Source organism: Mixophyes fleayi, chromosome 1, assembly GCF_038048845.1.
Source record: "Mixophyes fleayi isolate aMixFle1 chromosome 1, aMixFle1.hap1, whole genome shotgun sequence".
NCBI classification, from domain to species: Eukaryota; Metazoa; Chordata; class Amphibia; order Anura; family Limnodynastidae; genus Mixophyes; species Mixophyes fleayi.
The window spans coordinates 452,194,666-452,222,632 of record NC_134402.1 but is presented as its reverse complement, the minus strand read 5'-3'; the positions used below and the strand labels follow the sequence as shown (position 1 = coordinate 452,222,632).

At 40.7% G+C, this 27,967-nt stretch overlaps 2 protein-coding genes and 1 long non-coding RNA gene across 3 annotated transcripts in view; 1 reads left to right on the top strand and 2 right to left on the bottom strand.

Moving 5' to 3' along the window:
* Positions 1–27,967, bottom strand: part of TPGS2 (tubulin polyglutamylase complex subunit 2) — a 1,173,328-nt gene that overhangs the window by 627,634 nt on the left and 517,727 nt on the right. The gene's annotated exons all lie outside the window — the stretch shown is intronic.
* The window catches only part of CELF4 (CUGBP Elav-like family member 4), an 814,373-nt gene that overhangs the window by 373,759 nt on the left and 412,647 nt on the right, over positions 1–27,967 (bottom strand).
* Positions 28–27,906, top strand: LOC142110043 (uncharacterized). Its single transcript, XR_012680475.1, has 2 exons — positions 28–96; positions 27,618–27,906. It is a non-coding gene; the product is annotated as an uncharacterized LOC142110043 (long non-coding RNA).

The window sequence follows — 27,967 nt, the reverse complement described above, 5'->3', positions numbered from 1 at the left end:
TTTTTATAGTTTTGTATCTAGTGCTCTAGTGTTTGTCTGACAAAAAATAGAGAAAGTAACTGTCCTGTTATCACTGCAGTCTGATGTCAGCGCTGGGTGAGTCACTAAGTTTAATAGTTTTTCCTGTAATGGGGTGTTATAGGAGATTGATATTAGATTTGTAGAGTAATATGATGTTGGTTAGATGGTCAGATTTATATAAAGCAGTGATCACATTAATGTACAGCTTACTTTATGCCTCATTCTTGTTTATTACACTTATGTATATTCTACTTTTCTAATTCTATTTTTCATATATGAATACAGCACTGCTGCCTAATTTCTGTTTTGTATGCAATTCTGAATTATTTTGCTATGCTGAATGTATGTTCTCTGCACAGTACCACTTCTATTTATGTCATGTCCATGCTGTACATATGTACACTGCACAGTACCACTTCTATTTGTGTCATGTCCATGCTGTACATATATACACTGCACAGTACCACTTCTATTAATGTCATGTTCATGCTGTACATATGTACACTGCACAGTGCCACTTCTATTTATGTCATATCCATGCGGTACATATGTACACTGCACAGTACCACTTCTATTTGTGTCATGTCCATGCTGTACATATGTACACTGCACAGTACCACTTCTATTTATGTAATGTCCATGCTGTACATATATACACTGTACAGTGCCACTTCTATTTATGTCATGTCCATACTGTATATATATACACTACACAGTACCACTTCTATTTATGTCATGTTCATGCTGTACATATGTACACTGCACAGTACCACTTCTATTTATATCATGTCCAGAGTAAAACCGACAAGTGGAAACAGTGGACCAGCAGCTTCTGCAGCAGTTATTAGATTACATCATACTTGCCTACTTTTGAAGGCAGCTGTCCGGGAGAGGGTCCGTCGAAGGGGGGGCGTGTCATGTCATTAGGCCCCGTCCCCTGTCAATCGTAGGCAATTTTAGGCAATCGCGGCAGGGGGCAGGACCACAATTGCGCGTTTAGCCCCGCCCCCACCGTCTTCAACAACGGCAACAGCTAGCTGCCGGACTTTTGTCTGGGAGTCCGGGAGAGTAGGCAACTATGGATTACGTCTTACACTCTGTCACTCAAACAAACTTCTCATTCACAGTCAAACAAAAAAGTGTCTGTTCCGGTTTATTACAGCAAGTTTGCTTTTGTTTTTGCTTTTTTCCAAAACCAAATATTTGGAACCCCCCCCCTACCCCCCTCTAGAAATCCTGCGTTTCCCCCTGATTAGCCTGACCCTACTTTCCTTCTGCCCAATCCCCCATACAGATGAAGCGATGAGGGACACAGCGATGTAACAGTCACAGTAAACTGGGGGCTACTTGCACACGGCTTTGCAGACACGTCCGTCTTAATTAGATGCAATGTATTAATCAAGCATTCATTTATTTCTCTGCTGCAATCCAAGCTGTCTGCTCAGCTCCTTTCTGAGAAGATCTACAGCTAGAAGTCAGCTTGTGTAATTATTATAGCACCAGAAACCATTGCAATAACATGTTTAGTGATGCCATCCATCAGACACAAGGCGATTACATCTTGGCATCTGAGTGCGGCACACTTTTGGCACCCTCTGTGGGCTTCAGTAGCTGTGCCCTGTCTCCAACGCTCTCTTTGTTTCTGGTGGAGCAGAGGACAAGCCTGGACAATGGTCAGCTGAGATTAACTCTGCGATCTCTGGAACGCCCCCAGCTGAGAACAAAGGCTCTGGGAGCTGCAGAACTTCGTGACGCTGCTCAATTATTACAGCTGTCTAATTTGTAAATCGGGACAAGAATTACACGAAGGACCATTGAGACTGGGTGAAGGTTAAGGGGCAAACAAGGTAGACAGTTTAGGGGGCGCTGCGCGGCAATACGTGTCATTTTGGCCCCGCCCCCCGCGCAAAAAATGCCGTTTTGCCGCGGGACCATAATGACACGATTCACCGCGAATCGAGTCATTTAGGCTAGGCAGTTGTGGGATGCGGGAGACTTGCCTGCTCTCTCAGGAGTCTGTGAGACCGACCCGAATTTTGGAAGTCTCCCAGACATTCCGGGAGAGTTGGCAAGTATGCTGTACATTTTAATATTTTTAATAAGATTGCAATTTTGTATGTGGTTCTATCAATGCACTTTCCTTGCAGTGGTGCAAAAGTCATCCCAAATGGAAGTATTCCTAAAAAAACAAAGCACTGTGGAGCGTGTACCCGCCCTATTTCCGGCACCTATACAGTTTTCCTATTTTAAATTGGTGTAGTCAGCCGCTAAACTGTAATCGCCTTCTCCACTTCTTAGATATTTTCTACCTCAAAAAGACATTTTTAGAGTAATATGAGGGTAGGACTCATTCAGCAACTAAGACTCTGATCCCTCTAACTCCGCCCATGGGAGGGAGGAATAAACTATGGACCCCACATTCTCTACATTTTATGTATTAATCGCTATGTTTGGTTGTTACAGTGAAAACCCGGTTTTGGCACTTCCGGTACATACATATTTGCCTACTCTCCCGGGAAGCTCCCGAATTTCAGGAAGTCCGCATGGACTCCCGGAAGAGTAGGCTAAGCTCCTGCATTTGCTGAAATTCATGGCAGTGAATGAGGGGTGGGGTTTAATCGCGTCATAAAGCTCTGCCCCCTCCATTCAATACCGTGAATTTCGTCTTTTTATAGTGGGGGCGGGGCTATGGTGACGCGATAATATCGCCACGCCCTCCTCCTACCCCATGTCACATGACTTCACAAAAGTTGCCATGTATGGGTTTATACGTTCCTGGGTGGAATGCATATTGTTTGGAGCGCCTCATAGAGAATACAAGGGAGCCATTGCCTCGTATATTTTGCAGTGATCTGCAGACCATCACATTTTGATGAATCACGAGCTGTGACTGAAGACAATCTGGGATTCCATAAGAAATCAGGTAACTACATGGTTTGTTTAATATTTATCTTTTCTGTTGTTCTACGTGGTTGTCTTGATAAAGGTCCGAATGTAGGACCGAAACGTTGACTTACAATGTGAGGTATGGAATTGAATTAAAAGAAAATGACAGCAGAAATGGTGACTTAATCGTTAGTAAACTGCGATGTGTTTTTGCCGCTGCTCTGTCACTAGTTTTAGCCGGCCAGCTCGCTGCAGACTTTGACCAAAATTAGTGAAAATTTGGACAGTTGTGAAGAGATCATTAGAAAATAGACTGTAAATGATTATACATTTTCGTTAATGCTATAAATAGTAATATAGGAGCAAAAACTGCTCAAAATTACTTAATTTTTACTCTATGTTTCAAAATTTTTAATTAAAGCCAGATCCAAAACCAAAACATTGCAGGATTTTTGGCTAAAACCTGTAACATAACCAAAACATTAAGGCGTTTTAGAACCAAAACCACATCCAAAACTAAAACACGGGGGTCAGCGCTCATCTCTAATATGAATGGCACTAGCAGATCACGGCCGTTCTCTACGATTCACTTAAATGGTGTCATAAAAAACTGAACAATCATCATCATCATTTATTTATATAGCGCCACTAATTCCGCAGCGCTGTACAGAGAACTCAGTCCCTGCCCCGTTGTAATAAGACTGAAACTGCAGCGAGTTCTGTCACTTCTAAGTGGTAGATAAAACCGGTGCCACCTACTCCCAGCATGCACTGCTAATTCTTGACGTACAGACAGCACTATATATATATATATATGGGGCAGGCACTTTCCAGCGATTCAGCCATGGGGCTGCGTATTTCTGTCCATACTATTTGAGCTATAAACAGTGCACATTCTATGCATCAGAGTCACACAGGAGACATTATAAATAATTGATTTGCATCTAAAGACCTCTATAAATAAAGAATGACTTGAAAGGACCAGGGTAAGAATCAACCAGTAGCTTATGAGTAGAGAAATCATCCCGACACCTATTGTATAGCGGACAATCCGACTTGTTGACATGAGATGTACGAGCGTATAGAACCTCCGCACTGGACGGATGGCTCTCGGTGCAAACTGTATATCTGGCGGAATTAAAAAGTCTCCAAACATTCTAAGGGGAATATTATATAAAAAAAGACAGTTGTTCTACTATAGCAGTAGAAGCAAAATATATCTGAAGAAATTACTAGAGCACAATGGGAAAGAAAATATCTGCAGAATTAGTTACCGCTCCAGATGTACGACAGATTTATATCTGTAATTGTTGTTTTATAAAGAATGTCCACTACACAAGCACCACAGCGAGTCTGCCACCCCCACATTATCTTTGGTGGGCAAAACCTTCTGAGCGCAGTTATCTAACACGTTTCTTGTACATAATCACAATTGTTATAGGGTCTACAGTAAGTTAGACGCAGCCCATTGATGGCCACACATAGCTATTACCCATTGCCACAAGAGTGCAGGATATTGGTGAATGTACATTCTTGCTTCTTAGTGTGACCTCGTATATGCTGGTACCAAATTGACTGTGCCCAAACTAGAAGTGAGAAATATCCGTCTTACGGATACGGCCAGCTGTACAATAGGACAAGCACCAGCTGACAGTAGGCAATTGTAACATAGCACAAACTCCTCTTTAATAAGTAATAATCCAAATGTATGTCTGACATGAAGGGCCTGATTCATCAATGTGAACGCAACTTGCGGTCAGGGCCGGTGCTAGGGTCCATGGCGCCTTAGGCATTTTGTCAAAATCGGCGCCCCCCCCCCCCCCGCAAAAATCGGCTCCCTCCTCCCTTCTCCCCCCGTCTTTCCTTACCTTGCCTCACCACCGCCGCCTCTCTGCTCTGTCTCCTCCCCTCCACTCACTGACACTGTCGGGCCGTGATGATGATGTCACGGCCGACAGTCAGTGAGTGGAGGGGAGGAGACAGAGCAGAGAGGCGGCGATGGTGAGCAATAGTCCCTCCCCCCCTCCGTGGATGTATCTAAATGCTGTGCGGCGGCCATGACAGGTATGGTCAGCGGTCGCCGCACAGTAATTAAAGTAATTTTCATTCTGTGGCGCCCTCCAGAGCCCGGCGCCCTAGGCAAGTGCCTAACCTTGCCTAATGGGAGCGCCGGGCCTGCTTGCGGTTCAAAATAACACACGTAATTTGCACACATGTACACCTAAATACAAGCAGATCTGAAGAAATGTATAACAGTGTGCTCTGGCTATATGTTACCTGTCGTATGAAGGCGGACAGGACAGACTGCAGGATAAGCCAGTGCAATATAAAGGCACATCAGCATGCATAGGAACATTTTTTTTTTTCCAAAATGAATTTGCAACTCTTAGTAATATAATCATTAAGAAAAAATATATATATTTTAAAAATAATTTTCTTAATGCGTACAGCAGCGGCAAATGCAGGATTTATAGAGGGGAAGTTTCCACACCACGCCACCAGTGGGCGTGACCAGCATGCATGGGGGCGTGGCTATCATTTTAGACAGTGCTTGGCTGCTCTCCAACTCCTCCTATCCCCATAATATACATGGGCAATGCTGCCTGCACAACTGTTAGATGCACGCAGCTCTCTCTTTTCAGGGTCCGGCCACCTCAATTATACAGTGCCCCAAGCTTGGAGGGGGTTTTCCAGGCACTCGGAAACCCCCCTCGGTTTTCCTATGTACAGTACATAAAATGCATTTTTATAGTTTCTCTTGTATAGTTTCTGGCTGCATACATATCAGTCATCACTATCATTCGGTACTTGCACCTGCCCTGTAGCTGGTCTCGCTCTTACTGTACATTGACTACATCCATCAGCCCCGTCCCACCCCCGTTCCGCCCTCCAAGTCGTAGACAGTTGCGTGCAGACATGAATTACACACAATCAAGTTCAACCCCCCTACTCACGGCTCACGCAAGATACAGCGCGTAAAAGGACCTGCGTGCGAACATGAATCAGGCCCAAAATGTCTTTTGAAAACGATTTTGGTCACCCTTACAAATGAATTCTTAATTAATAAAATAGGGCACAATCTTGCGGAGCGGCTGCGTATCTACACAATGACACTGAACGTGGCATCACAACACATTACACAAGAAGCTCTTCTGTAAGTACATTGTGACATCTTTGTGGCACATTTCATTCTGTTCTTGCTGAAATAATCTTCAACAATTATGAACTCTTTTTTATCTAGTGCAGAACCTTGCCCAAATAAATAGTCCCTATCAATGTCGGTCAGTCTGCCCCGTGTCTATCTGTCTACGTCTCTATCGATCAATAGACCACTGAAAGCAGCTGCACTTTACATTTTTGAACCATCTGTTTGAAGGCGTTATTGAAGATGACAGAAAAATAAGATAAATAGACGGCTTTCTTTTCATGTGCAGCATTTGCAGTTGCAGCGTCGTATTTTACACTTTAACTCTTTCGTGGCGCGTGTTCCGCGTCTAAATATAGCAGCCCCCCCCCCCCCCCCTTGCCCACTCTCCAGCTGGCAGAGAAGGAATAAATGTATTTCTTACTTTCCTTCCAGTAAATGCAACTTGCAGACATCACTCAACGCAAAGCTTGTTTTTCCCCCCGTTTAGTGCCACAGAGAATTATCACTCCCACTAAGCAGGTGTCCGTGCATTCATTACCGAGCCCGGGGATCTATCACCGGCTGCCTAGTGCCGCTCGCGAAGCCATTTCTCTAATAAAAGCAAGTCGGCGTCTTTCATTTCATCTCCAGCTGTTACGGATGAAAGCAGCGCCCTTTCCATCAATAACCACACCAAATTTTTCCAATATTGACTAAATCTCACATCATGGAGGTTTTTCCCACCCAATGACTCTCTCAGTAATTTGGGATCAGGGAAATCTTACATTGTTTACCCCACAAATGAATATTTCAAAGGCGATCAGAGGTTTGTGTGATTGCCTGGCAGTGATGTAGGAATCTTTATCCAGCCACATGTAACAACTGTATTTAAATCATACTTACCCATTTTTAAAATGTCACCTTTGGGAGATCCCAAATAGGAGATTAGGAAGCCCCGACCCCTACTTGTAATACCGAGATTCACGGTATCAGTTACCTGGGGATGAGGCCTCATGACGCAAATCGAGTCATTAAGCACTGCCTCCGCGGAGATCTGGGAGGGTGTCTACTATTCCGGGAGTCCGGGATGACTCCCTGAAATTTGGGAGTCCTCCAGACATTCAGGGAGAGTAGGCAAGTGTATACTTAGTAGAGATGCTCCGCCTCGGTACTTTCGCGCTTTTTCGGATTTGAAAATGAGGCAAAACGTCATTGTTACGTCGTCGGATCTCGCGATTTTTGGAATCCTTTTTCAGATCCAACATAACGGTGGGTGATAGGAAATAGGGTGGGCCCAAGGACAATTCCATCTTGCACCATTTTTTCTTTTCTGCCACTGCTGTGTGCCAATGTGTCCTAGATGTGCCAGGAACTGCCGTGTGTTTGTGTCATTGCTCTGTCGCTTACCATCCAGCCAGGTCGCTGCAGTCTTTGTCCGAAAGTGTATGAAAATAATATTGTGACCTGTGAGGTGGTCAAAATTGACTGCAAATGACTTAAAATTAGTGTTATTGAGGTTAATAATAATGTAGGAACAAAAACAGAGCAACATTATGTCATTTTAGCATATTTTAGGATTTTTTCGAAAAAATCCAAAACCAAAGCACACGAAGGTGGTTTTGCCAAAACCAAAACATGAAGATAATCCAGATTCAAAACCAAAACCAGTAAACAGGGGTCAGTGAGCATCTCTAATACTTACCAATTTCTAAAGGTTCATTGGTACCACCCACAAAATGGCTGCCTCTATTATATGTAGGTGATGGGGACACGTTATTCATTACGGCGCTTCACTTCAAGCCGGTGGAAAAAGCTTTCTCCTGGAAAGGGGTATGAAGGATGAAACGGGCGTTCTTTGGGGTACTTTTATAACACTGGGTTGCCATTAACTGCTAAAACGTTGCTATAATCAATAGCAAACTGTAGACTTTGTCATTGTTCTTGTCAAGCTTAAACATATCAACACATTTATGCACAAATATACGTTTGGTTGCTAAAGGATACAGAAGCTTTTCTCCTGTTACCCATACGTAACTGTTTCTCATTTGTAGGAGAAATAACTGCAAGTGTTAATGCAAACTACATTAGCCCAAAGAGCTTGCAATCTATGCAGACCATATTGATGAAATAGATCATTTTAATTTGACACTGTACTTTTGCATTTTAAATGCCACACTGTATGTAATGGATACAATTAAATCTTCCCTATAACAAGAACGTATTACCTTACACACTAATCGTTATTATCCTGAGGCATGAATGACACCGTGCAATAAGCGTCATCCCCTGGTATTCATCCATCACCAGGCTGGACAGTCAGTGGTCTGAGCGCCATCAATACACCTTGCTGCTCTTGTTAATACGATGTTACCCTGGATCTGTGTCGATCAATACTGCAGTGGGCAAGTCAATCAGGTCATCGTACAAAGATGGGAGTGATGCATTTACTACAATGCTGGTCACATGACTACTACCTGATGTCCTTGTAGACCAGGAACCCCCTAGACTCTGAGTATGGAAGGAGAGAAAACTGCAACATATACGTCCCCTCCACACAGTGATGCTGGTGTGAGTTTGCCTGGAGACGCCTTACAACAAATCATTTTTGCTTTGTAAAGTAATTGAATGTTTAAAAATATTTAACTTAAAATTAATATGTTGTTTTTATATCCAAATCTAGACTCCTTATTCCCATGCCGTTAGCATTTCCTCAGCGATTGTTTTCTAAACGTAAGATAAGTGATTTTCATATTGCCACATAAGCAATAGCAGAAAAATCATACTGCTCGCTGCACTGTTGATAAATAGATCCCTTACAGATATTTATTAATCTATGGCCATGGGGCCGATTTTCTGCTTAGTGCAGCGATAGAAAAATATCTTTTGCCATAATTTATCAATAAAATGTAACCAAGGCAACAGCGATACTGGAGAAACTTTCCACGGAGAGATCCGTTGAATCTTAACGCCAGCGGGGGCTAATGCTAGAGAGTGTTATTGCTGGTGGAGATGCCTTGATGTATTGGGTGGAGCCCTGTCTTGGGTGAAAATGTGTGTTTGCCGCGGAGATGGGGCATTTTGATCTATGATAAATAGACCTGTCGTTAATTTAACTCAAAACAAGTGTTCTAAACTGAATATAAATGTTCTATAAAGACGCAGCAAGGATACACTGATGTTTGGTCAACTAACAAATCCTGAAACTGCTTCCTTGCTTCCTAGATACTAATAGTAAAGTGTTTCAGGATGTCAAGCATGAAAAGGAGGAAAAAATGTCAGCAGCTCACATGGATATTTCTAAGCAATATTAAACAAGCCTGGAAACAGCAAGAAATGATTGCACTAAATGGCAATAATGTAGAGAAACTGTTCGGGGAGATAAAGAATTGCACAGTGCTGTCATTACCATACTCTATCTACGTCGCTCTTCTGTTTAATATGGAAGTTACAAGACCCCGGCTGGTGAGGAGGATGGGGAAGGGTGTAGGGGTGACGCGTCTAATTCAGAATAGGCAACTGTTGTGGAACTAAAAGTCCCAGCATTCTTATCCAGCCAATAGATCAGTGACCAATTAGCCCATGAGATGAGTGAGACATTGCATGGTACTTCAATAAGGATTACCCATCACCAGACATGAATGGACATCAGCCCATCACATCACTGTGGCCACAGAGCTTATATCGCCTACCTCATTTCTAAACAAAAAAACTGCATTATCGAGTGACAAGTTGGCCAGTCTGACAGCACTATTAAATATGACAAAGTCTTTCTTAAAACATTGACTGTTTGACTAGTGGGAATAAAAATGATGGTGTGATTTAGATATCGTTCTCCAGTATATCTTGTGTCCGATCACTCATCTCTATTCGGCGCTGCCCTCAGCTGCCTCATCAATATTCTTTCTACGCGCATAGTTTCTGCAGGATCTTTATTATGAAAATATAGGTCGCTCATCCATTAGCTGAGATATTTCACTTTTCTGTGCCTGGCAGCCAATGCCCCGTGCCGTGCTTATCAATGCGTTGTGGTGATTAGTAGGTGTATTGATCAGGGTTTATAACCCCGCACCAGCCGCAGGAACCGGTCAACCTAGGGAGTTGTTGACTTTGGTCCAACCCAACCGACGGTCAAGTGATTCGTACTTCATTTGTGGATGTTATAAAACTTATACAATGCAACAAAAAACAGCTGGGCAGCAAATAGTAGTAAATATTATATATAATAAGAGCAAATCAGAGCACCAAAAGGCATGACCCCAACAAACACATATCGGGGAGTAGCAGAAAAATGTATTTAATTAATCGTTGGCTGCTCAAGATGGTGAGAAGACCTCACACACTAACCTGCTACATAGACTGTGTGACTGCGCTCACTGTGTGACATCACCATCCAATCACACACTAACCTGCTACATAGTCTGTGTGACTGCGCTGTGACATCACCATCCAATCACACACTAACCTGCTACATAGACTGTGTGACTGCGCTGTGACATCACCATCCAATCACACACTAACCTGCTACATAGACTGTGTGACTGCGCTCACTATGTGACATCACCATCCAACCACACACTAACCTGCTACATAGACTGTGTGACTGCGCTCACTGTGTGACATCATCATCCAATCACACACTAACCTGCTACATAGACTGTGTGACTGCACATCACATCACCATCCAATCACAGACAGTTCCACCACGTAAAGAAATATAAGCCAGTGAATGGTTAAATCTATACTCCAGGATACCCGGTGCCCTAGACCACTGCCTCTTTGGAGATTTATTTAACATAACGTCAATGAACACAGATGGATGACACAATGGAAGTTGGCAGTGAACTAGTTAATGATTATTATTTAGGCATGTCGCTGCGCATTATTACAGACACCAACATAAATAAACAGATTTTCGATTCTGCATTGTCCTACGCTGTCACTTTGCATGTGGCGCTGCGCTTCTGAGGGGCCTAAAAGAGAATCCATACGCCATTGATTTTCTGCTCTGAATCTTGGCTTGCAAAGCTTTATTAATTAGCTGTGGTCAAAGAAAATACATACCTAACACGCCGCATCAACGTAATCCCAAGAGGGCCGGTGTCATGTACGTCATTTCTTTGTAACAAATGTCAGATTGCAGTGCTAGGGGCACAGATCACAGTGTCACCTGTATATTTCTCTCTAGCCGTTACCCTTCCTTTCTCCTGGGGTGTGATGCACCTTGAAACTTCACAGGTACTAAACCGTCACTGGTAGACAGGACACTGGAAGAGATGACAGAAGTTGCTGCATAACTTGAATTTCGTAACAGCAATAGGCTGTTTTGCATAACTGCTATAGCCAGCAAAGGAGCTGCCATTTCTACTGGTACATAAAAATGCAAAAGTCTCAGTTGCACACATTTGCAAATGTATGTTTAAGCCACCCGCCACTCCACGGCGCTTTTGCTAATAGGATGGTCCAAACTCTAAATATAGAGAGTCCCATATATTTGGCCCATACCATTCTTGGTAAGTTAGCTCTCAATTTAAAAACACATATGTGTGTGGCCCAAATATATGGGACTATCATTGTTTAGAGTTAGGACCACCCTATTAGCAAAAGCACCTTGGTGTGGCGGGTGGCTTTAACATACATATGCAAATGTGCGCAACTAAGACTTTTGCATTTTTATCTACAGTAGAAATGGCAGATCTTTTGCTGGCTATAGCAGTGTGCTGGGGGATCTCTCTGTGTGCTTGTTCCTTTTAGGAAAACCCCACTCTTTCAAGCTCCTGCTATGAGCCTATAAATTGATTGAGCAACTACCACTTCTGTATTTGTTTTACATGACTGCAAAGTTCCGGCAGTATGATCTTTGACGTGGTCAATGGCAGTTCTGCAAAGGATTTGGAAATTCGACGATTTGCAGAATTTATAGTCTGTGAATACAGCATGGACAAACACGGTGTCATCATTGTGGTTTGGGTATAACATGGGAGTAGTAGGAGTGAAACAAATATGATTGGGAAAGTTCCACGCGGAATGCTTGAGACAAAAATTCCATTGGACAAATGGAAAATTCCGCAGTTTTGAAAGTTTTGCTCATCTCTAGACACTAATTACAGACTGGCCATAAGAGAAATGTTTTACACTGCTCTGCAAAAGTATTTGCCATGTTAGACCGCAATTGGACCTGGCGAGTTACCAGCCATACCCCAAATTCAGTGACACGTTCTGTCTCAAAACTCTATTTGCACAAAATGTTTCCGCAATTTCGTCAATCCGTGATACTAAATGTATTACATTTCTACTCTGAAATCTGGTGTCACCCCAGTGGTGGAAGTGGGGGTATATATATATATTCTAATGTTCAGAAGGCCAGTAATCCACCATGGAAATATTGTGGAGATGTATAAGTGTAATATTAAGTCCTATGACCCCGGCTGCACAGCCAAAACAATGAGGCCTCCAAATCTCTTGAAATATTCAGAACCTGCAATTGAAAAAATAAAGACTGTAAACCGCAAATGTGTGATGGCTTCAGGGCTTAAAGCTGCACAAGCATCTGGGAAAATCTTTTCCTGAGTTACGTCGGAGAGAGGAAGGGCCTTAGGAAAATATTTCCCTAGGTGTCAGTGCAGCTATAAGCTTCTACTCAATATCTGACCTTTTGCCACAAAGAATATTAAATCTTCATACTGTAACTGACTCTGGAAATTGGCAGGACAGTATAAATTATCTAAACCCTAAATCATTTGGACATTCTCAACTCTCAACTGCTCCCAGCGACATCTATGAGTCTTGAGGTGCAGAGGCACGCAGCTTATCAGTCCACTGAAGTGCCTCCAGCCTTAATGATGTCACTAGTTCCTAGCCAATAAATATCAGTTCAGCGCACTAAATGGCTGAATTGAATGTGTGTGGGCGGCTTTACCCCCTTATGTGCTAAGATTCAGTTTGACTCGTCTTACACATATACCTCTAATGTGCTCAGGGGCGATCTGGGCAGGGGGGCATTGGCCCCCTGGGCCGCTCAGTCTGACCGCTCAGTCTGTCCCCCCCCCCCGTGGATGCAAATTACCTGAATATTACCGTCATCAATGATCATCGCACCCCCTCCGGGCTGAAATTTGGCAGCCCACGCCTGAAAGTGCTACAGACCAATCCCAGTTAGCACATTGGGGGTTCAACGCAATTCAAATTATAATTATCCTTCCCCCATGGTGTTTCCTGCAGGTGGGGGGGCCGGGAGAAGAGGTGCCTGTTGATGACATCATTGCGCCAGTGCACAGTGATTTCACCGAACCTTAGACTACAGAAGAAAATCTGGATGGGCTGAGGGCACTTAATGTGCCATATTTTCCCTACAGACTGTGGGCACCCTTGTTTAAAAGAGGGGAGTCCCAATATTGAAATGATGTAGCTCCTTAGAAGTTATTGTGTGGTGATCATGTACGAACGCCTTACACTACAGAGAACATTGACTTTTAGTTCACTTTACAATAAATAAAACACTTTCTTTGGTCATTTTGGGTAGATTTTCTTTGCTGCGTAAGGAGGTACAAGCAAACTAATAGAATTTTCTGCATATTCAAAGTTAAAAAAACACGGAATTCTTTGTGTGGACATTGCATAAAGAAATGACTGATATTGATGGTGGAATGCGACCAGCCAAAAAGTTCCAAAATAGGCTCAGAGCAAGGGCGGGAAAAGCGTCAGCGGTGAAGAGGTTAATATATATGCACCTTACAGCGACTCGGCGTAAACCCATGTGCGGTAGGTGAGCACGCGGTCCTCGACGCCCAACCTGAAAAGACAACGCGCATTTCACATCCTGTCACTACAAGGAAGGGAATCAGGAGAGGGAACGTGGAGTTATCCCAGCTAATGTCCGACTCTATTGATCCCATCTGTCAGAGAGGAGCGTTGACTGGCATCAAAGGTTGCGGCTGGAGAGGTGTATTTACTCTCACCGACACATGCTAATAATACCACAGAAAATAACTTTGAAATGCTCTTCCTGACTGTCTGGGCCCCGAGCACACTTGGTATATTCTCATAGAGTTAACTCTTCATTCCCGGGATTCTAAGGCACGTCGGAGTCTAGGACCTTCTTTCTTAATATGGGTAATTACTTCCATTCCAATATATAGCAGGGAATTGTGGGTGTCCATCCTCCCTCCCCCACACACAAAATATGTATGGAAAATTATTATTATTACCATTTATTTATATAACGCCACTAATTCCGCAGCGCTGTACAGAGAACTTATTCACATCAGTCCCTGCCCCAATGGAGCTTACAGTCTAAATTCCCTAACGTACACACACAGACCAGGGTCAATTTTGTTAGCAGCCAATTAACCTACTAGTATGTTTTTGGAGTGTGGGAGGAAACCGGAGCACCCAGAGGAAACCCACGCAAACTCCTCACATATAAGGCAATGGTCTGGAATCAAACTCATGACCCCAGCGCTGTGAGGCAAAGGTGCTAACCACTGAGCCACTGTGCTGTAGAGGAAAGCAAATGTACAGCCATTTTTTATTTGGTAGGGAGCGTGATTTAGTTTATTTATTGTGTACTGGGAGGAGGGGTGTATTCTATGCAGGTGGAATAATCTGAAAATGTTCCTAAAATGTCTTTGATGCAATAATTATACACTTTCACACTGTAGTCTGTGAATAAAAGCAACTTTATCTCCTTGATGTCTTTTTCTTTAGTTCCTAAAAAGTATTTGAATCCTACTTCATTAATATGATGTGCAGATTCAGTTGGGATATATAAAATCATTAGATGATGTTTATTACGTATTATCGAACCTGGTATTATATTGTGGTGTTTGGCGATACAACTTTATAACTTTACATAATATGAAGTAAAAAAACGATGATCCTAACGACAAGTTCAGGATACATTTCCATTCCTTCTGCTTTATAAAATATCCAGTAAAGAATGTAAGTATTTGGAGACAAGCAAAGTATGAATCCCCCCTCACGATTCCTGCTTACCCCTGCAGTTCTGACCCCTGCAGCGGCCTCTCCTACCAGAAACCCATCGGCATTGTGCAACACAAAACTACCTTCTTAATCAGTGTAAAAGCCTCTAGAAAATGTATTTCTGGGTGCTTCAATGGACATATATTTATTTATTGGTTCGGACTTTGGCGTTTGCAGTCTGTGTTTTATATTGTATTTATGTACATTTTCAATGAAAGTTCATTGAAAGGGAAGAAAAGTAATAAGATTACGTAAAAAATACATATATTGTTCCAGGGTATTGTATAAATATGAATACATTCTACTACTCACCATTCACTCTGTGTAGCAACTAATCTATATAATAACTGTGCGGAGAGATAGTTAGTAGGATTATTCCAGGATGAATGTTTGTGAAGATTTTATGATTGGTCATCAAGAAAACAAATATTTTATACTGAAAAGCTATTGTTGAGCATGAGCATTGCTCAATGCGTATATTATATGCAGCAACCGTAATAGTTCCATTCCTCTATTAATTATAATTGTTGGCATTAATGAAAACTAGTGCTGTAGCAAGTGTTCAATAGACGGGCTGTAACCCACAGCAACTAATCAGAGTGTCTAATTTGTATAGTACAGTTTAGGAAATGAGAGATAAGAAATGTTGGGTGGAGGTGACCTTTAATTCTCCTGTATTAAGTCCCGAGATGAGAAGTGGAGTTTCTGGATGTTAACATTAATTTTTTATGTGATTTGGTTTTAATAATAAATATACTAAATTAACTAAATAGAACAAACAAAAAATTAAAAACAAACAACTAACATATAAGAGATTACATATATGCGTGTTCAACATATCGGCATAGCACAACATGCATCATAAGAATGGTCCATAAATCATGAATAAAAGCAATTGGAAGTAGATAGGAACTAACCACAACATTTGACAATTCTATTTGAAATTCACAGTTTGGTTCAACAGGCTTGTGATAAGATGTGGTTATCAGATTGTAGGATGACCTTCAAAGAGCAAGGTCAACATGGAGAGGTCATAAGAGTGATCATCATATGGGATCCATCAAAGATAGATAGATAGATAGATAGATAGATAGATAGATAGATAGATAGATAGATAGATAGATATTAGATATATATGAGATAGATAGATAAATAGATAAATAGATATCAGATATATAGATAGATAGATAGATAGATAGATAGATAGATAGATATTAGATATATATGAGATATATAGATAGATAGATAGTAGAGAGATAGATACATAGATAGAAAGTAGAGAGACATAATTAGATAGATAGATATGAGATATATAGATGATAGATAGATATATATGAGATAGATAGATAGATATATAGATATGAGGTAGATCGATATATATTAGATATATATGATATAGATAGATAGATATTTGTTATATATGAGATAGATATATAAATATATGAGATATATAGATAGATATTAGATATATAGATAGATAGAAAGATAGATATGACATAGATAGATAGATAGATAGATAGATAGATAGATAGATAGATAGATAGATAGACAGGTGATATTACACCACAGAATAACAATTGCACTGTGTTGTATTATGAATGAGGATGAAACATATTCTTGTAGTTACAATGTGGTAACTTGTTTTGCATCTCAGCATCTTATCAAAGCTCAGAACAAGTTCTTGCCTCCCAAATGGCATCCCAGAAGTAAGAGGCCTTTTCAATTAGGGCTTCAGATTGAAATGAAGCTTCGGATCTCTCTGTCTTGCAGCGAGATGTTAGCAATTTGTTTGTTTCAAAGGCACCGCTCATATTCCCACCAAATGGCATTTAAATGTTAATTGAGTCAGGAGCTGAGGAGGCTTCTCAGTCACAAGGAACCATAAGGTCAAGGAGTCTGTGTCTTAAAGGAGAACTCGACGGAACTCCTCAATGTTACATATGTTCGATAGATAGATAGGTCATATATAGATAGATAGATAGATATGGGATAGATAGATAGATAGATATGACATAGATAGATAGATATGACATAGATAGATAGATAGATAGATAGATAGATATGGGATAGATAGATAGATAGATAGATAGATAGATATGGGATAGATAGATAGATATGACATAGATAGATCATAGATAGATAGATAGATATTAGATAGATAGATAGATAGATAGATAGATAGATAGATATGGGATAGATAGATAGATAGATAGATAGATAGATAGATAGATAGATAGATAGATAGATAGATATGGGATAGATAGATAGATATGACATAGATAGATCATAGATAGATAGATAGATAGATAGATAGATAGATATGGGATAGATAGATAGATATGACATAGATAGATCATAGATAGATAGATAGATATTAGATAGATAGATACATAGATATGACATAGATAGATCATAGATAGATAGATAGATAGATAGATATTAGATAGATAGATAGATAGATAGATAGATAGATAGATAGATAGATAGGAGATAGATAGATAGATAGATAGATAGATAGATAGATAGATATGGGATAGATAGATAGATAGATCACTTTGGAAATAAAGGATTTCCATTTTCCTCTTTTTAAAAATTAACATTATTTATATATTATAAACATTTAACCATGAGTAGAAGAATAACTAAGAAAGTGAACTGTCCAGACCCCTCTCCAGGAGGACACACTTGTCCTGCTGCGCCTCTATCTCCATGGTGAATAATAGCTGGCCACACTGACGCTCAGGGGTAAGGTTATCACAACAAACTGTCCCCCTGCACAGCATGTAGTGCAGGCTCCATCCAGACATTGATTAAACAAGGTCAGGATCCCTCCTTCTCCACTTTTTATGCAATTTAGGAAAGCTGTACAGGAAGGGTGACCTTTGCATGGCACTGGCTCTGCTGACATGCTACAGTAAATTTGGATATAATTAAACAGGATGTTGAGACACTGGGTCTTCTGCGGTGGTCTGGCCTTTTCACTCTGACCTTTAAAATCCAATCCCGAAGAAAAGGACCCGATCAGGTGCAGTCGCGGTGCTGGAAGGATATAATCAGCAGCGCACATGTTTCAGTAAATTAAAACAAGAAACCACGTCCTCTATCATTCATGCTAAAATTATATTTTAAACAAATCTACTGGAGAGCGAGAGACCGGCCCTCTAGCATCTGGCAAATTAACCCTACTGTAAGCGGGGCAGATTCCGGGGAAGTACTATGCAAGCAGGACATTTGTGCAGATAATGGGTTAATACGTCATCTGTAGCCCTCAATGATGTAGTGTCGTGTCCAGTGCTGGTGTTTAATGCTGGGGAGAAATGTCAGGTAATTTGTTGTCTTACATGGTGATTTGTTCCTGATGATTGTGACCTCAATGACCAAGGTCAATGAGACCTTTCATGATATGACTCAGCGAGATCTAGATGTTAGAATTAAAGAACGACCAACAGCAAAGATGGGGGCTCATCGGATGTTCTTTAGTGTCAGATGCATGTAATGTAGTTTCTACATCTTTCAAAATGATTTAATGGGTATTTATCTGAATAAAATAAAAGGTAAGAGCCCAGAATAGTACAGTCAAAGAGGTCTTACCACCTGGTAACTCAGTGTGCCTAACTTTATAATATATTGGGCTCATTGCAGATAGCGATAGATAGACATAAGATAGATTGATAGATTGATCGATAGATATGAAATAGATAGATAGATAGATATGAGATAGATAGATAGATAGATATGAGATAGATAGATAGATAGATAGACATAAGATAGATTGATAAACATAAGATAGATAGATAAATTGATTGATAGATATGAGATAGATAGATAGATAGATAGATAGATAGATAGATAGATAGATAGATAGACATAAGATAGATTGATAAACATAAGATAGATAGATAAATTGATTGATAGATATGAGATAGATAGATAGATAGATAGATAGATAGATAGATAGATAGATAGACATAAGAGATAGATAGATAGATAGATAGATAGACATAAGATAGATAGATAGATAGATAGACATAAGATAGATAGATAGATAGATAGACATAAGATAGATAGATAGATAGACATAAGATAGATAGATAGATAGATAGACATAAGATAGATAGATAGATAGATAGACATAAGATAGATAGATAGATAGATAGATAGACATAAGAGATAGATAGATAGATAGATAGATAGATAGACATAAGATAGATAGATAGATAGACATTAGATAGATAGACATAAGATAGATAGATAGATGGACATAAGATAGATAGATAGATATATAGACATAAGATAGATAGATAGATAGACATAAGATAGATAGATAGATATGAGATAGATAGATATATATAGATAGATAGATAGATAGATAGATAGATAGATAGATAGATAGACATAAGATAGATAGATAGATAGACATAAGATAGATAGATAGATAGATAGACATTAGATAGATAGATAGATAGATAGATAGATAGATAGATAGATAGATAGACATAAGATAGATAGATAGATAGATAGATAGATAGATAGATAGATAGACATAAGATAGATAGATAGATAGATAGATAGATAGATAGATAGACATAAGATAGATTGATAGATAGATAGACATAAGATAGATAGATGGATATGAGATAGATAGATATATATAGATAGATAGATAGATAGATAGACATAAGATAGATAGATAGATAGACATAAGATAGATAGATAGATAGACATAAGATAGATAGATAGATAGATAGATAGATAGATAGACATAAGATAGATTGATAGATGGATAGACATAAGATAGATAGATAGTTAGATAGACATAAGATAGATAGATAGATAGATAGACATAAGATAGATTGATAGATGGATAGACATAAGATAGATAGATAGTTAGATAGACATAAGATAGATAGATAGATAGATAGATAGATAGATAGACATAAGATAGATAGATAGATAGACATAAGATAGATAGATAGACATAAGATAGATAGATAGATAGACATAAGATAGATAGATATATAGATAGATAGATAGATGGATAGACATAAGATAGATAGATAGATAGATAGATAGATAGACATAAGATAGATAGATAGATAGACATAAGATAGATAGATAGATAGACATAAGATAGATAGATAGATAGACATAAGATAGATAGATAGATAGACATAAGATAGATAGATAGATAGATAGACATAAGATAGATAGATATATAGATAGATAGATAGATGGATAGACATAAGATAGATAGATAGATAGATAGATAGATAGACATAAGATAGATAGATAGATAGACATAAGATAGATAGATAGATAGATAGATAAACATAAGATAGATAGATAGATAGATAGACATAAGATAGATAGATAGATAGATAGATAGATATGACATAGATAGATAGATAGATAGATAGATAGATATGAGATATAAGATAGATAGATAGATAGATAGATAGATAGATAGATAGATAGATAGACATAAGATAGATAGATAGATAGATAGATAGATAGATAGACATAAGATAGATAGATAGATAGATGGATAGATAGATAGATAGATATATAGATAGATAGATAGATAGATAGATAGATGGATAGATAGATAGATAGATAGATAGATAGATAGATAGATAGATAGATAGATAGATAGATATATAGATAGATAGATAGATAGATAGATAGATAGACATAAGATAGATAGATAGATAGATAGATAGATAGATAGACATAAGATAGATAGATAGATAGATAGATAGATAGATAGATGGATAGACATAAGATAGATAGATAGATAGATAGACATAAGATAGATAGATAGATAGACATAAGATAGATAGATAGATAGATAGATAAACATAAGATAGATAGATAGATAGATAGACATAAGATAGATAGATAGATAGATAGATAGATATGACATAGATAGATAGATAGATAGATAGATAGATAGATAGATAGATAGATAGATAGATATGAGATATAAGATAGATAGATAGATAGATAGATAGATAGACATAAGATAGATAGATAGATAGATAGACATAAGATAGATAGATAGATAGATAGATAGATAGATAGATAGATAGATAGATGGATAGATAGATAGATAGATAGATAGATAGATGGATAGATAGATAGATAGATAGATAGATAGATAGATAGACATAAGATAGATAGATAGATAGATAGATAGATAGATAGACATAAGATAGATAGATAGATAGATAGATAGATAGATAGATAGATAGACATAAGATAGATAGATAGATAGATAGATAGCACAGCAATTAGAGGCGGTGCAGACAGTTCATTTTTACCTCTACTTTCTAACTTTAAACTGAGAGGAAACAAGCAGTAGAATTGATATTATTAATATCCACCAAGGTCAGACTTTGACAGTCGGGGTCATGGAGGTTATTCTGTGGCGTTCCACTGGGTCTTTATTTCCTACCGATGGAGCACAGACCCACTGAATGACCCTTCACTGTGCAGTTTCCTCTCTATGCAAATGTTTGTATGTGGGGAAAATGGTAAGAAGGAAATGTGTAAAAATACTTTACTTAGTGGAGCAGAGAAAGAATAAGACAACCTGACAGCTGAGCCAGAAATAGTCACAAGGAAATTAGGTAAATATAGCGGAAAACTTCATAGTATTGATTATATTTAGTGCAGCCTTCTGAAGCTCCTCCTCTATACAACATTGTTATCTCCAAAATACTAACGAGGGCCGTAAGAAAGTCCTAGATATGATAAGAACACAGTAGTGGAATAAATCCGTATTTGAATATATGATGATGCATTAACATTGTACAAAGTATATTAAATTGAATACTATTTTTAGGCAGAACACAACATGACTAATTTAACGAGCTGTAACTGATTTACAAAGACGTTTGTGCCTTGGACCCAGTTTATAGACTTGTCGACCATTTATCTCATATAGAATTAAGGTCGTACGTGAAAGCTGAGATGTGTGAATCTGATGAGATTCAACTTATGGATCAAAACGTCGCATTAACTTTATTTTTCTTTTCACTTTTTTCTTCCATTTTTTTTTTCCAAACTAACAAACTGAGCCATAAAAGTTTGCAAAGTGCTTCATGTCACTTGGAATGGTCAGTCCAGCTTATATCACTTCTAACGCAAGGTTTCCCAAACCCAGTCCTCATGGCTGCCTAACAGTGCAGGTTTTGCAGATGACCAGTGATATGATTATACCACCTGTGGATGTGTTACAATGTGTCAGTCAGTATTGATAGCACCTGTGCTCCAAGCAAGGAGATATGGAAAACCTGCCCTGTTAGGGGGCTGTGAGGACTAGGTCTGGGAAACCTTGTTCAAACCCATCTTCTCCTATTCCACATTAATACCACAGGGTCTAAAGCAGTTGTCTCAGGTCTATTTGGATCTGATGTACATTATATTAAGATAACCCAACAAGGGGCCAACCTATCACTCTACCCGACGACACATGAGAGAAAACGTTTTCAAATGTACTAATTATGTATGTGGCCAAGTTGGGCCAGTTGGGTTGTCGGCATGGCCGGTAGAAGCACTGTTGGGTGGTCGAACCGGTTTCAAATTTGGCGCCCCAACCCCTTGCTGCTTCTAACCACAGCAGACGGCTCCGTGTGTGTGTGTGTGTGTGTGTGTGTGTGTGTGTAGGGTGTGAGAGGGCTCCACAGGCACATTAGATACACTTAATGAGTGACATCATTTTAAATGTCCCCTAACCAGCCTAATGGTAGTGCCGGACTTGACTGTTGGCAATACGGTTACTGTACATGTGAACGGCATTGGGTTGACTTAATCATTAAACCGCAAGCAACCTTTAGTTTAATGTAATGACACAAGACAAGGCCCATTTATCAGTTGTCTCATCAGTTCTAATAATATTAGTAGTAGATCCATATATCGATCTCTGTAATCAGGATTATGCAAAAGTTTGGAGCATCATCGGCGGTGATACCAGTCACCGTCGTCCCAAAAAGTTATAAAATAAAAGCCTAAATTTTGTTGTGTCTTTCTGCTGAGCCCTTTGGCTAAAGAGGAGCCGGGAATTGGGAGGTAGGACAGTCACACGGAAAAGATGAAGAGCTTCTGGCTCACAAAGTGAATCAATGGTTGCACTCACTCTGTCCCGTGTCACCGGGGCTCCCAGGCATTCATTTTGCTATTTATAATTTTTTAATAATTAATGTATCAGAGCCAAGGTAGGAATAATAGAGTTATTAATCATATCAATCTAAATGCTACCAAAACAATCCTATGCGACAGTGTCCTAAAACAGAATTGTCTCTTGCTAGTACCTAAGCGATGATATAAATATGACATAATCTACAACAATTCCACAGCAAGTAATAAAACATATCTGGAATAAACGGACGTCGTCCCTGCTATTACTGATGCTGGATTACTAAATCTTGGTGGATAGTCTGCAAGAAACAGCTGCTCCTAGCACTTAGGAAGGGTTTTTACGAACCAGAAAAAATGCTAAACTGCAGTTTTTTCCTCTTTTGCGACATCCTGTAGAATTCAGCCCTTTTGTATGAGTGAATTCATGCCTTCGGGGCCTATTTTTCAATAGCTGCGATAAGGGTGACTTTTTGTTTTCACTGGTTACCGCGACGATAAAAAAAAAAATCAGTTACCACAACAATTTTTTTTAAAGACTATCGCGGTAGCTGGTGGCCTCAGCGGTACTGATCCGGAGATATCAAGTTCGCCATGTGAGCCAACGTGCGCAGTGTAACTGAGAGCTCGAATTCAGAGATAAGAGGATGGGTATTACAGCTGTGAAAGTAACGCCGCGCCAGCACTTTCCGCATACATGCAAACTCTCCCGGAAAGTCCAGGAGACTCCCGAAATTCGGGTCAGTCTCCCGGGCTCCCGAGCAAGCTGGCATTTCTCCCGCATCCCAATCTCACACCGACACGATTCTCGGTGAATCACGCCATTTTGGAGGGCGGGAGGGGGCGGGACGAGGCCAATCGCGTCATTTTGGCCCCTACCCCGCGACGCAAATTACGTTTTTGGCCCCCTCCTGCCCTCCAGTCACGCTGGAGTTGGTAAGTATGACTTTCCGGTCCTAAACATTAGCAAAAAGTTATATTATCATGCAGAGATGGGGTAGAGATTATTGCAGTGGCCAGGGCACCTTAGTTATGGATGAAGTGGAGAATATGCACAATCTTCTGGCAAATCTATGATTAATATCTTTGAGTTTTCAAATCAGCTGCACTCCCCAACCCACCCCCAAAAACAAACAAGAATTTCATGTAGTATCGAACCACTTAATGAAAAAAATCCTGTTCAATCTATAACTTAAAAAAAGCATCTGAAAATGATGGGTATAATGTAACCTGGGTAAGGTGTTTGAACATAGATGAGATCATTGTTTAATCAATTTGTATCAATTGTAGGAGCTATTACTGAGATCTGAGTGCTAGCTCTGTGGGCAAGAACAGGCAGATTAAAGGATAGCTGAGTCACTGGGGTCCAGATTCTTGATTAAATGCCGGTGTCACTTGGGGCCCGCGACTTGATTAATGCTGAATCACAAGGGAACCACGTCCTGATTACTGCTGAGTCACTGGGGGCCTGCGTCCTGATTAATGCTGAGTCACTGGGGGCCTGCGTCCTGATTAATGCTGAGTCACTGGGGGCCCACATTCTGATTAATGCTGAGTCACTGGGGGCCGCATTCTGATTAATGCTGAGTCACTGGGGGCCCACTTCCTGATTAATGCTGAGTCACTGGGGGCCCGCTTCCTAATTAATGCTGAGTCACTGGGGGCCGCATTCTGATTAATGCTGAGTCACTGGGGGCCGCATTCTGATTAATGCTAAGTCACTGGGGTCCCGCTTCCTGATTAATGCTGAGTCACTGGGGTCCCGCTTCCTGATTAATGCTGAGTCACTGGGGGCCGCATTCTGATTAATGCTGAGTCACTGGGGGCCGCATTCTGATTAAGCTGAGTCACTGGGGGCCGCATTCTGATTAATGCTGAGTCACTGGGGGCCGCATTCTGATTAATGCTGAGTCACTGGGGTCCCGCTTCCTGATTAATGCTGAGTCACTGGGGGCCGCATTCTGATTAATGCTGAGTCACTGGGGGCCGCATTCTGATTAATGCTGAGTCACTGGGGGCCGCATTCTGATTAATGCTGAGTCACTGGGGGCCGCATTCTGATTAATGCTGAGTCACTGGGGGCCGCATTCTGATTAATGCTGAGTCACTGGGGGCCGCATTCTGATTAATGCTGAGTCACTGGGGGCCGCATTCTGATTAATGCTGAGTCACTGGGGGCCGCATTCTGATTAATGCTGAGTCACTGGGGTCCCGCTTCCTGATTAATGCTGAGTCACAGAGGGGCCGCATTCTGATTAATGCTGAGTCACTGGGGGCCGCATTCTGATTAATGCTGAGTCACTGGGGTCCCGCTTCCTGATTAATGCTGAGTCACTGGGGGCCGCATTCTGATTAATGCTGAGTCACTGGGGGCCGCATTCTGATTAATGCTGAGTCACTGGGGGCCGCATTCTGATTAATGCTGAGTCACTGGGGGCCGCATTCTGATTAATGCTGAGTCACTGGGGGCCGCATTCTGATTAATGCTGAGTCACTGGGGTCCCGCTTCCTGATTAATGCTGAGTCACAGAGGGGCCGCATTCTGATTAATGCTGAGTCACTGGGAGCCGCTTCCTGATTAATGTTGAGTCACTGGGGGTCCGCTTCCTGATTAATGCTGAGTCACAGGGGGCCGCGTCCTGATTAATGCTGAGTCACTGGGAGCCGCTTCCTGATTAATGCTGAGTCACAGGGGCCTGCATCCTGATTACTGCTGAGTCACAGGGGGTCCTCGTCCTGATTAATGCTGAGCCACAGGGGGACTGCATCCTGATTACTGCTGAGTCACTGGGAGCCGCTTTCTGATTAATGCTGAGTCACTGGGAGCCGCTTCCTGATTAATGCTGAGTCACAGGGGCCTGCATCCTGATTACTGCTGAGTCACAGGGGGTCCTCGTCCTGATTAATGCTGAGCCACAGGGGGACTGCATCCTGATTACTGCTGAGCCACAGGGGGACTGCATCCTGATTAATGCTGAGTCACTGGGGGCCCGCTTCCTGATTAATGCTGAGTCACTGGGGGCCCGCTTCCTGATTAATGCTGAGTCACAGAGGTGCCGCGTCCTGATTAATGCTGAGTCACAGAGGGGCCGCGTCCTGATTAATGCTGAGTCACAGAGGGGCCGCGTCCTGATTACTGCTGAGTCACAGAGGGGCCGCGTCCTGATTAATGCTAAGTCACAGAGGGGCCGCGTCCTGATTAATGCTGAGTCACAGAGGGGCCGCGTCCTGATTAATGCTAAGTCACAGAGGGGCCGCGTCCTGATTAATGCTGAGTCACAGAGGGGCCGCGTCCTGATTAATGCTGAGTCACAGAGGGGCCGCGTCCTGATTAATGCTGAGTCACTGGGGGCCGCGTCCTGATTAATGCTGAGTCACAGAGGGGCCGCGTTCTGATTAATAATGAGTCACAGAGGGGCCGCGTTCTGATTAATACTGAGTCACTGGGGGCCCGCTTCCTGATTAATGCTGAGTCACTGGGGGGCAGCGTCCTGATTAATACTGAGTCAATACTCCATGCAGCCTGAAATCTCTAAGCTCCTGATGTATGTGACAAGTCACCTGATTTTATTCTTCAGAACTCTGCATCTGCAGACAGCTGACATTAGGATTGAACTAAACTGGTTCATCAAGGAACGTAAATGTCATTTTTGTGTGTATCGTACTCAAAGTTAATCTGCACTAAAAACACTAAAAAAACGCAACAACGTTCAATTCATCTGCGTTCGCACAGGACGCTTACTACAGCTTATGATTCCTGGGAGGGAATGGGATGAGGAGGTCAATGTACAGTTAGGGGGGTGTCAAACTCAAGCACACGTAGCCACGTCCGAATCCAGCTCTTTACATCTCTCAGATACTTTATTTGCCGTATCTCTTGCTCCAGCTACAGGGCTAGTCTAAGTCCTGATCAGTAGTGATGACAGTCTGGTATACATGCTGTAACGTGTATGTGCAATCAGGAGTAACTGTAAACATGTATTTTATGTTCAGTAGATATTAAGATCATCCTAATAAATGTATTTCATGGAAAAAAAATGTTTTGCTGTTAATGCTTTTATTATTATTACAGTTGATATTAATTGTTTTTTTTTCCTGTTTGTTGTTTTGTGAATGTATAATCCACATGAGTATAGGACGTATCCTGCAGTGTCCTGTTTAGTAGAGCAGAGCAGACCTACACTCAAATTTTTCAGCGCCCGTATCTTCAGATCCATTCCTTGATGAGTTCGGGAGCCGATTTACAGGCGTTTTAAAACAAACACACGTTGCACTCAGTATACGTTCCTTGATGAACCAGGCCCAATATTTTTAAGTAATTGAGGGTTACAAGCTGGTAATTTACCCAGAATTAATGGGACTGACTATCTTCAAATCACTTTAATGTATTGTCTTGTATACATTTTCTTGCAATTTTTACTAAATACATTGGTTTATTATTCTGACTTCCCTCTGTGTTTTTTTTTAGCTCTTTGTCTATATTGGCAGCTTTGTTGATTTCCGTTGCCCTTAAATACCACACGGCTGCTGCATCCGGAGTTCTCTGCATTGATCTATCCAAAAACCAGCTCTGTGACATATCCAAAGGCAAGAAACTGTGTTTGATGATATAATGGCACGACTGAAATACACAGAAACAACCCAGACAAATAAAACCATGTCTTTAGTAAAATGTTTCAGGAAATCATGTACGAGATAATAAATTAAATTTGTCTGAAGGTGACGGCCCCTGTCGTTTACTAGACAAATGCTCTGACTGACACGTTTGGATCTTTTTCAATGCACTAAGTACACATTGGGCCTGAGTCATTAAGGAGA